The sequence below is a fragment of the Leptonychotes weddellii genome, unplaced genomic scaffold, assembly GCF_054177405.1.
Source record: "Leptonychotes weddellii isolate Sample4059 unplaced genomic scaffold, ASM5417740v2 HiC_scaffold_12065, whole genome shotgun sequence".
Taxonomy (NCBI): Eukaryota; Metazoa; Chordata; class Mammalia; order Carnivora; family Phocidae; genus Leptonychotes; species Leptonychotes weddellii.
The window spans coordinates 1-6447 of record NW_027699034.1 but is presented as its reverse complement, the minus strand read 5'-3'; the positions used below and the strand labels follow the sequence as shown (position 1 = coordinate 6447).

The 6447-nt window shown below is 45.7% G+C and overlaps 2 long non-coding RNA genes across 3 annotated transcripts; one reads left to right on the top strand and one right to left on the bottom strand.

The window, feature by feature from the left end:
• The first annotated feature begins 637 nt into the window (after nucleotides 1–637).
• Nucleotides 638–2500, top strand: LOC145718201 (uncharacterized). Of its 2 annotated transcripts, XR_014141647.1 has the most exons (4): nucleotides 638–744; nucleotides 1383–1551; nucleotides 1889–2094; nucleotides 2397–2486. It is a non-coding gene; the product is annotated as an uncharacterized LOC145718201 (long non-coding RNA). The 2 variants fall into 2 exon arrangements; XR_014141646.1 differs by lacking the exon at nucleotides 1889–2094 and having other exon boundaries at nucleotides 2397–2500.
• LOC145718202 (uncharacterized) lies at nucleotides 638–4885 on the bottom strand. Its single transcript, XR_014141648.1, has 3 exons — nucleotides 4823–4885; nucleotides 1853–2023; nucleotides 638–735 (listed from the first exon to the last, which is right to left on the bottom strand). It is a non-coding gene; the product is annotated as an uncharacterized LOC145718202 (long non-coding RNA).
• Nucleotides 4886–6447: the final 1562 nt, after the last annotated feature.

The following is a 6447-nucleotide window of genomic DNA, read 5'->3' as shown; positions in this document are numbered from 1 at the left end:
AAAAAAAAAAAAATGACGTGATTTCCCTTTTCCATCCCCTGCTGTATTATCTTCCTTGGAAATGTCCCCTGGACACTTTTTCAGACAAGGAACAAATTTCTTCCTTTTTTTTTTTTTTTAAGATTTTATTTTTGGTAATCTCTACACCCAACATGGGGCTCGAACCCACAACCCCGAGATCAAGAGTCTCATGTTCCACTAAGAGAGCCAGCCCAACACCCCTGAGATTTCTTTCTTCTCAACAGTTTGATATACTAGTCTACTGGTAAATAAATCACACTTGAAAAGTTTTCGAAGTGCATTCATGTATACATTTTTAATTAAATTCTTCCAATATCCTCAAAGGCCACTCAGATATTTTTCAGAGACAATGTTAGCATGACAGATTCAGAGACATCTGGAAGCCAGGGGTGGAGGTGGGCTGGTGCCCCCAACTCAGTGACTAATCCGTGTCTAACACATGGCCCTCAGCATCTCTGAGGGAGGTGCTTAGAGGTCATGCCCCACACCATTTTCCGGGACCAACTGGGCCATTCCAGACTCAGAATGGCCCACAGAATAGGCCAACAATTCCCAAGGAAGAAAGTATCCAGGGCGCCACCGGATCATTCTATCCATCTTGCCTCATCCCAGCAATCAGTGCTCCAGTCCTGTACGATCCTCAGGATTTTGTTCTTCACAACTGGGCCCTCCAGCCTCGTCATCATATTTGGGGCATAATTCTGTTTCGTCTCCCTGTGAAAGGTAAGAATCAGGCTTTGTACCCTCACATTTGGTTTTCTTCTGCGGTCCTAGAGAAGTACGCACAACCTCAAGGACAGAAATTCACCACGCCGGAGACCACTCTGGTCCCACGCAGCAGACCGAGAACAATGGTGCTGCGCTTGGGAGTCAGGGATGGAGTCCAAGGGCCTCGGTTCGACCACTTACTGAGTGCGGTCAGCAGCCTCCGCCAGCTCAGTGATCCTGCCCCCTGTTACTCACACTCTGGTGGAGTCTCCTCCCTCACTGGGCTATGGTTCGTCTGTGTGACCAAAAGAGTAAGGCCGAAGTGGTGGACGCCACTTTCAACAGGAAGTAATCAAAGACTGCGGTCTTTTTTTGGGTGCTCTCTCTCTCACTTGTTGTGGAGGAAGCCAGCTGCACTGTCATGAGCAGCCCTACAGGGAGCATTGAGGACTCTGGCCCACAGCCATATGGGTCAGTGTGGAAATATCTAGTCTCCATCCAACTCCAGTCGGGCTTACCTGAGGCCTCAGGGAAGACCATGAGCTAGACCCACCCAGTCAAACTGCTTCCGTATTTCTGACCCTCAGAAATTTTATAAGGAAATTCATGTGTGTTGCCTTAAGTGACTAAACTTTGAGGTAAATTTGTTACAGGGCAACAGACAAGGAATACTCCAGGTGTTACAACCTCCACCCAGAATCCACTGCTCGCTGAGAGCGTCGTGGTTTCATGCTTCATAGACACACTTCCTTTCCATCCTCACAAGACCTCCATGGAGAAGCCGCCATCCCACTTCACAGAGGGGGAAACAGACTCAGAAAGGTAAAGGAACTTGTTCACAGTCATATGGCCATCAAGTGCTGATCGATCAGTTAAGACCAGGGTGGAAAGTGAAGGATAGAAAGAGTTTAAAATCAGACGGGAGAATCCAGGTCAGTTTTCCCATCAGGCACAAGCAGGAGCTGGGGTCTGATCAGCCACATAAAGGTGAGTATAAATCCCCAGGAGATGAGGGAGGGACATTAGCAACATCTGCACTAGCTTTTTGGGTCCAGAGTCTCCCTCTTTACGAGGAGCTTTGCTTGGGCGCTGTTTCTGCACAGGGAACCCAGCAGAGACTTACAGAACAACCTTCTCTTTCCACTTGCGCTGCTGGAAGGCCCCCCACAGGAGCACTATGCCCCTGCGCCCAATGTCGTTCTTGCTCACGTCCAGGTATCTCAGGCTCTGGTTGTGAAGGAGCATGGAAGCCATAGTCTGGCAGCAGACGGAGGTGAATAGGCACTTTTCCAGCCTGTGGGATGGAAGCAGACAGTAGACAAGTTGCCATGCCCCACATCTGAGAGCTCAGCCCATCCTAACCCTGTAAGTCCTAACTCCAGGAAGTTATGAGCCCCATAACCTCTTTCCGAAATTGCCACCGTGCATCAGCTTTGCTCAACCAAAAAAATATTTACTTAGCACCCCCGGTGTACCAGGCACTGTCCTGGCCATTGTTGATATAACAGTGAGGAAAACAGCTTCTCTGGCTTCCTGGAACTCGTAACTGATTGGGGCTGGGGGAGGACGCATGTCACTAGATATATTTGAAGAGCACTGTTGGTTTTGCTATTCTAATGTGCAAGGGGTTCTGGTTCCTCTATGAATAGGTCCCTCTGCTTTCCCAGGCTGTGTGAAAAAAGCAGGAGAGATGGTCCCGAAAGGAGCTGCGTCACGTAAGTACCACATATCGTAAATTCAGAGCAAGCATAAAAGAGGAAGTGGTGTGTAGGTGAGCGAAAGGTACAGAGAGGGGGTGGTTTTGGGTCCCATTTTTGAGCAGAGTACAATTTCCCTGGGAGCAAGGCTATTATAAGCAATGCAGAACAGACAGGACAGAGGGGCCCTGGGGGTCCCTGTGTCTCCTACATGTGCATCCTTTGCTTTCTTTCCGGTGGCTTGCCTCCCCTGCCCTGTGAACCTCCGCTAGCTGATAAATGACAAGCTGGAAACTGCTGCCCAAGCCAAAACTACAAGGGCATGCATTCAGCTTTGCATTAGTTTATAAAGGTCCCGACCCTGTTTCTGTCAGGGAGGCACTTGCTAAACAGTGCACCAGCTAAAACATCCCTTAACCTTGATCAGAGTCAAGTAAATCATTTCCTTTCAACAGTAGGAGGAGGGGCACCTGGGGGGCTCAGCTGGTTCAGTTTTTGCCTTCGGCTCAGGTCATGATCCCAGGGTCCTGGGATCGAGTCCTGCATTGGGCTCCCTGCTCAGCGGGGAGCCTGCTTCTCCCTCTGCCTCTGCCTCTCTCTCTCTCATGAATAAATAAGTAAAACCTTTTTAAAAAAACAATAGAAGGAGGAGAGTCATTCTAAAATAATTCTAACTATAAGTAAGACCCACAGGTATGTGAGGATTTTTTTTTTTTAAATGAAGAGAATAAGCAATAGAAACCTGGGTTCTTCTTGGGAAAAATAAAGATATAGATGGCTTTTCTACAAGACTAGAATTCCACAGCATGAAATCTAGGGGATTTTTAGATCAAGAGGTTTGGGATGGGGGTGGTCCATGAATTTTATACTCAGCCAAGTTACTGCTCATCAGTGGAAGTAGATTATAAAAAGTGGTCTCACACAAGAAAGGCTTAGAGAACATTACGTAAATGCTCACCTGGAAATTTATTTCATTCTTGAAAATATATTTCACTCAGTCTAAGAGATAAATCAATGCTTAAAACCTAAGATTAAATTTCTGGAGAAAAAGAATTGTGAGCTGGGGCGCCTGGCTGGCTTAGCCAGGAGAGCATGTGAGTCTTGATCTCAGGGTTGTGAGTTTGAGCCCCACGTCGAGTGTACAGATTACTTAAAATAAAATTTTTTTTTTAATATTTTTTTTTTTTGGAGAGAGCGCACGCATGAGGAGGGGCAGAAGGAGAGGGAGCGAGGACCTCAAGCAGGTACCACACCGAATGCAGAGCCTGACGCGAGGCTCTGTCTCACGACCCTGAGATCATGACGTAAGCCAAAATCAAGAGTCAGGTGCTTCACTGACTGAGCCATCCAGGTGCCCAAAATAAAAATTAAAAAAAAATGAGTTATAGTGAACACTGAATTTCCTTAGACTAGCTAATTATCAACAAAAATGAAATCCATTATCAGTACTAATCCTAAGAAATTACAGATGTAACATAAAACAACGATTTTAATGATCTAGTCTTCAAATCCAGATTATACTAATAGAGAACAGAAAATGCGGGCAGAAAAGAGGCAAAACAGTTTCATCCATGGATCACTAGAGAAGAGATGTTTCCAAATCTTTCCCAAACACTTAATGTAACCATGATACGAATTAAAAATAGGATCGCTCTTGTCAAATCGCTGGCTAGTATGCATGTTGGCATAGAGACCATTTAGGAGAAGACAAAAAATTGTATGTAAAAAAGATTCCCTAAGTACAAATGTCGATTTCAGAAGACCAGCTATGTCAGGCATCGGTCCACAGCCAACAAAGAAACTTTTACCGAATGGAAGACTATTTCCTAGAACCATGGTCCTGCAAGTGCACCATGCATGGGAGCCACCTGGGCGTGAAGGTTGAGGGGTCTGTGGGCTCACCCCCAGAGTACCACATGACCCAGCAGCCCCACCTCTGCGTCCCCATCCAAGGAAGTGGAACCAGGATCTCCAAGAGCACCCTCATTCCCTGCAGCATTACCCACAGTAGCTACCACACAGAAACAGCCCCCATGCCCACCAACAGGTGAATGGATACAGAAAATGTGGTATTTACACATGATGGAATATTATCCAGCCATAAGAAAGAAGGAAATCCTGCCATTTGCGACATAACGGATGCACCTGGAGGGCTTTATGCTGAATGAAATAAGCCAGACAGAGAAAGGGAAACCCTGCAATGATTTGCATTTCTAACAACTCCCCAGAGGAAGAAGTTCCCGGTCTGAGGATCCGCTTTCTGAGCCCTGCACTGAGGCTGCCCAGTCCTCCAACTAAATAGAGGAAAAACCCCGGAAGTGCAAAAACCCTTTCCCGTATTCTGTTCAGAGAATTTTACAGACCATTGCTGCAGAAGAGGAGACGGGGTGACTTACTCCAGAATCTGGAGGCCAGACTTGGGTTTCGTGAGGGCCTCAAAGAGCAGGATAACTCCATCATCCTTCAGGTTGTTAAAACCAAGGTCCAGGCTTCTCAAATTTTTGTTTTTATCCAGAGTGGAGGCCAAGTCTTGACAGCAGTCAGAGGTCAGGGCACAGTTTCTCAGCCTGCAAAGAAACGTGTCAAGAAAACCAACCAAAACACCTTTAGATTTTACTCCTTTCCTGCCTTTTTTTTTTTTTTTTTTGCATAACAGCGTTATCAAGATATTCCTAACATAACCAATATCATTCACCCATTTAGATTGTACAAATCAACATCTTTTAGTATATTTACAGAGGACATTTTCGTCACCCCAAAAAGGAAAACCCTGTACCCTTTTAATTCCCAATTTCTTCCCCCAGCCCAACCCCAACTCGAGCAACCTCTATCTGGTTCTGGATATTAATCCAAAGGAATTGGAATCAGGATCTTGAAAAGATCTTGAAAAAAATATGTCTTTCATTTACCATAATATTTTCAAGATTCACCCATATTGTAGCATGTATCAATACATTGTTCCTTTCTATAGTTCAATAATATTCCATCATTTGGATACACCACACATTCTCCATTCATGCATCAGCTTATGAACGCTTGGGTTGTTTCCACTTTTTGGCTATTACAAATAACGCCACTATGAACATCTGTGACATTTCGGCGTGAATGTATGTTTTTCTGTTGCATGTGTACCTAGCAGTGGAATTGCTGACTCCTATGTTAGGTCTACATTTAACCTTTTGAGGAGCAGCTAGACTGTTTTCCAAAGCACCTGCACCACTTCCTGCTTGACTTTGGGAAGCTAAAATTTAATGGGTTCAGGGGATATTTTGTGCCCCCTTTTTTCATTTCTGGTTTTATGAGCTAGCAAATTTCTTTATGGTTTAAGACCATCTAAGTTTATTTTCTGTTAATAATAGACAAAAGCACCCTACATTGGTGTTCTGAGTCCCATTTCAACATGTATGGGGGGGGTCCCCCCCACTAAGAAACAGGAAAGCCCAGATGGTAATAGTGTCTGAGAAATCCACTCAATTCTGACACTATGTACAGATCATCAGATTGTGCAGGCTAAGGGCTCAGTCCTACGAGACTGCTTCCCTCACCTCCCTCCCCTAAGACACCAGCCGCAAGGCCAGGCTGGGCTTCTATAAAGTGGAGGTTCCAACTCCAACCCAGGATGCCAATCACCAGTCAGGTTCCCATGACCCCCTCCTTGGATTCGGTTCATTTGCTGAAGCAGCTCGCAGAACTCAGGAAACCCATTTACTCATTCGATTACCATTTTGCTATAAAAGGATAGAACTCAGGAACAGCGGATGGGAGAGATGCAAAGGGGGAGGCATGGGGAGAGGACACACAGAGCTTCCATGTCCTCTCCAGGTGAGCTGCTCTCCCTGCATCTCCATGTGTTCACCCACCTGGAAGCTCTCAAATCCCATTCTTTGGGGCTTATATGGTAGCTTCGTTACACAGGCATGATTAATTAAATCGTTGGCTTTGGGTGGCTGGTTCCACCTCCAGCCCCTCTCCCCTCCCCAGAGGTCAGGGGGAAGGACTTAAAGTTCTTTTTTTTTTTTTT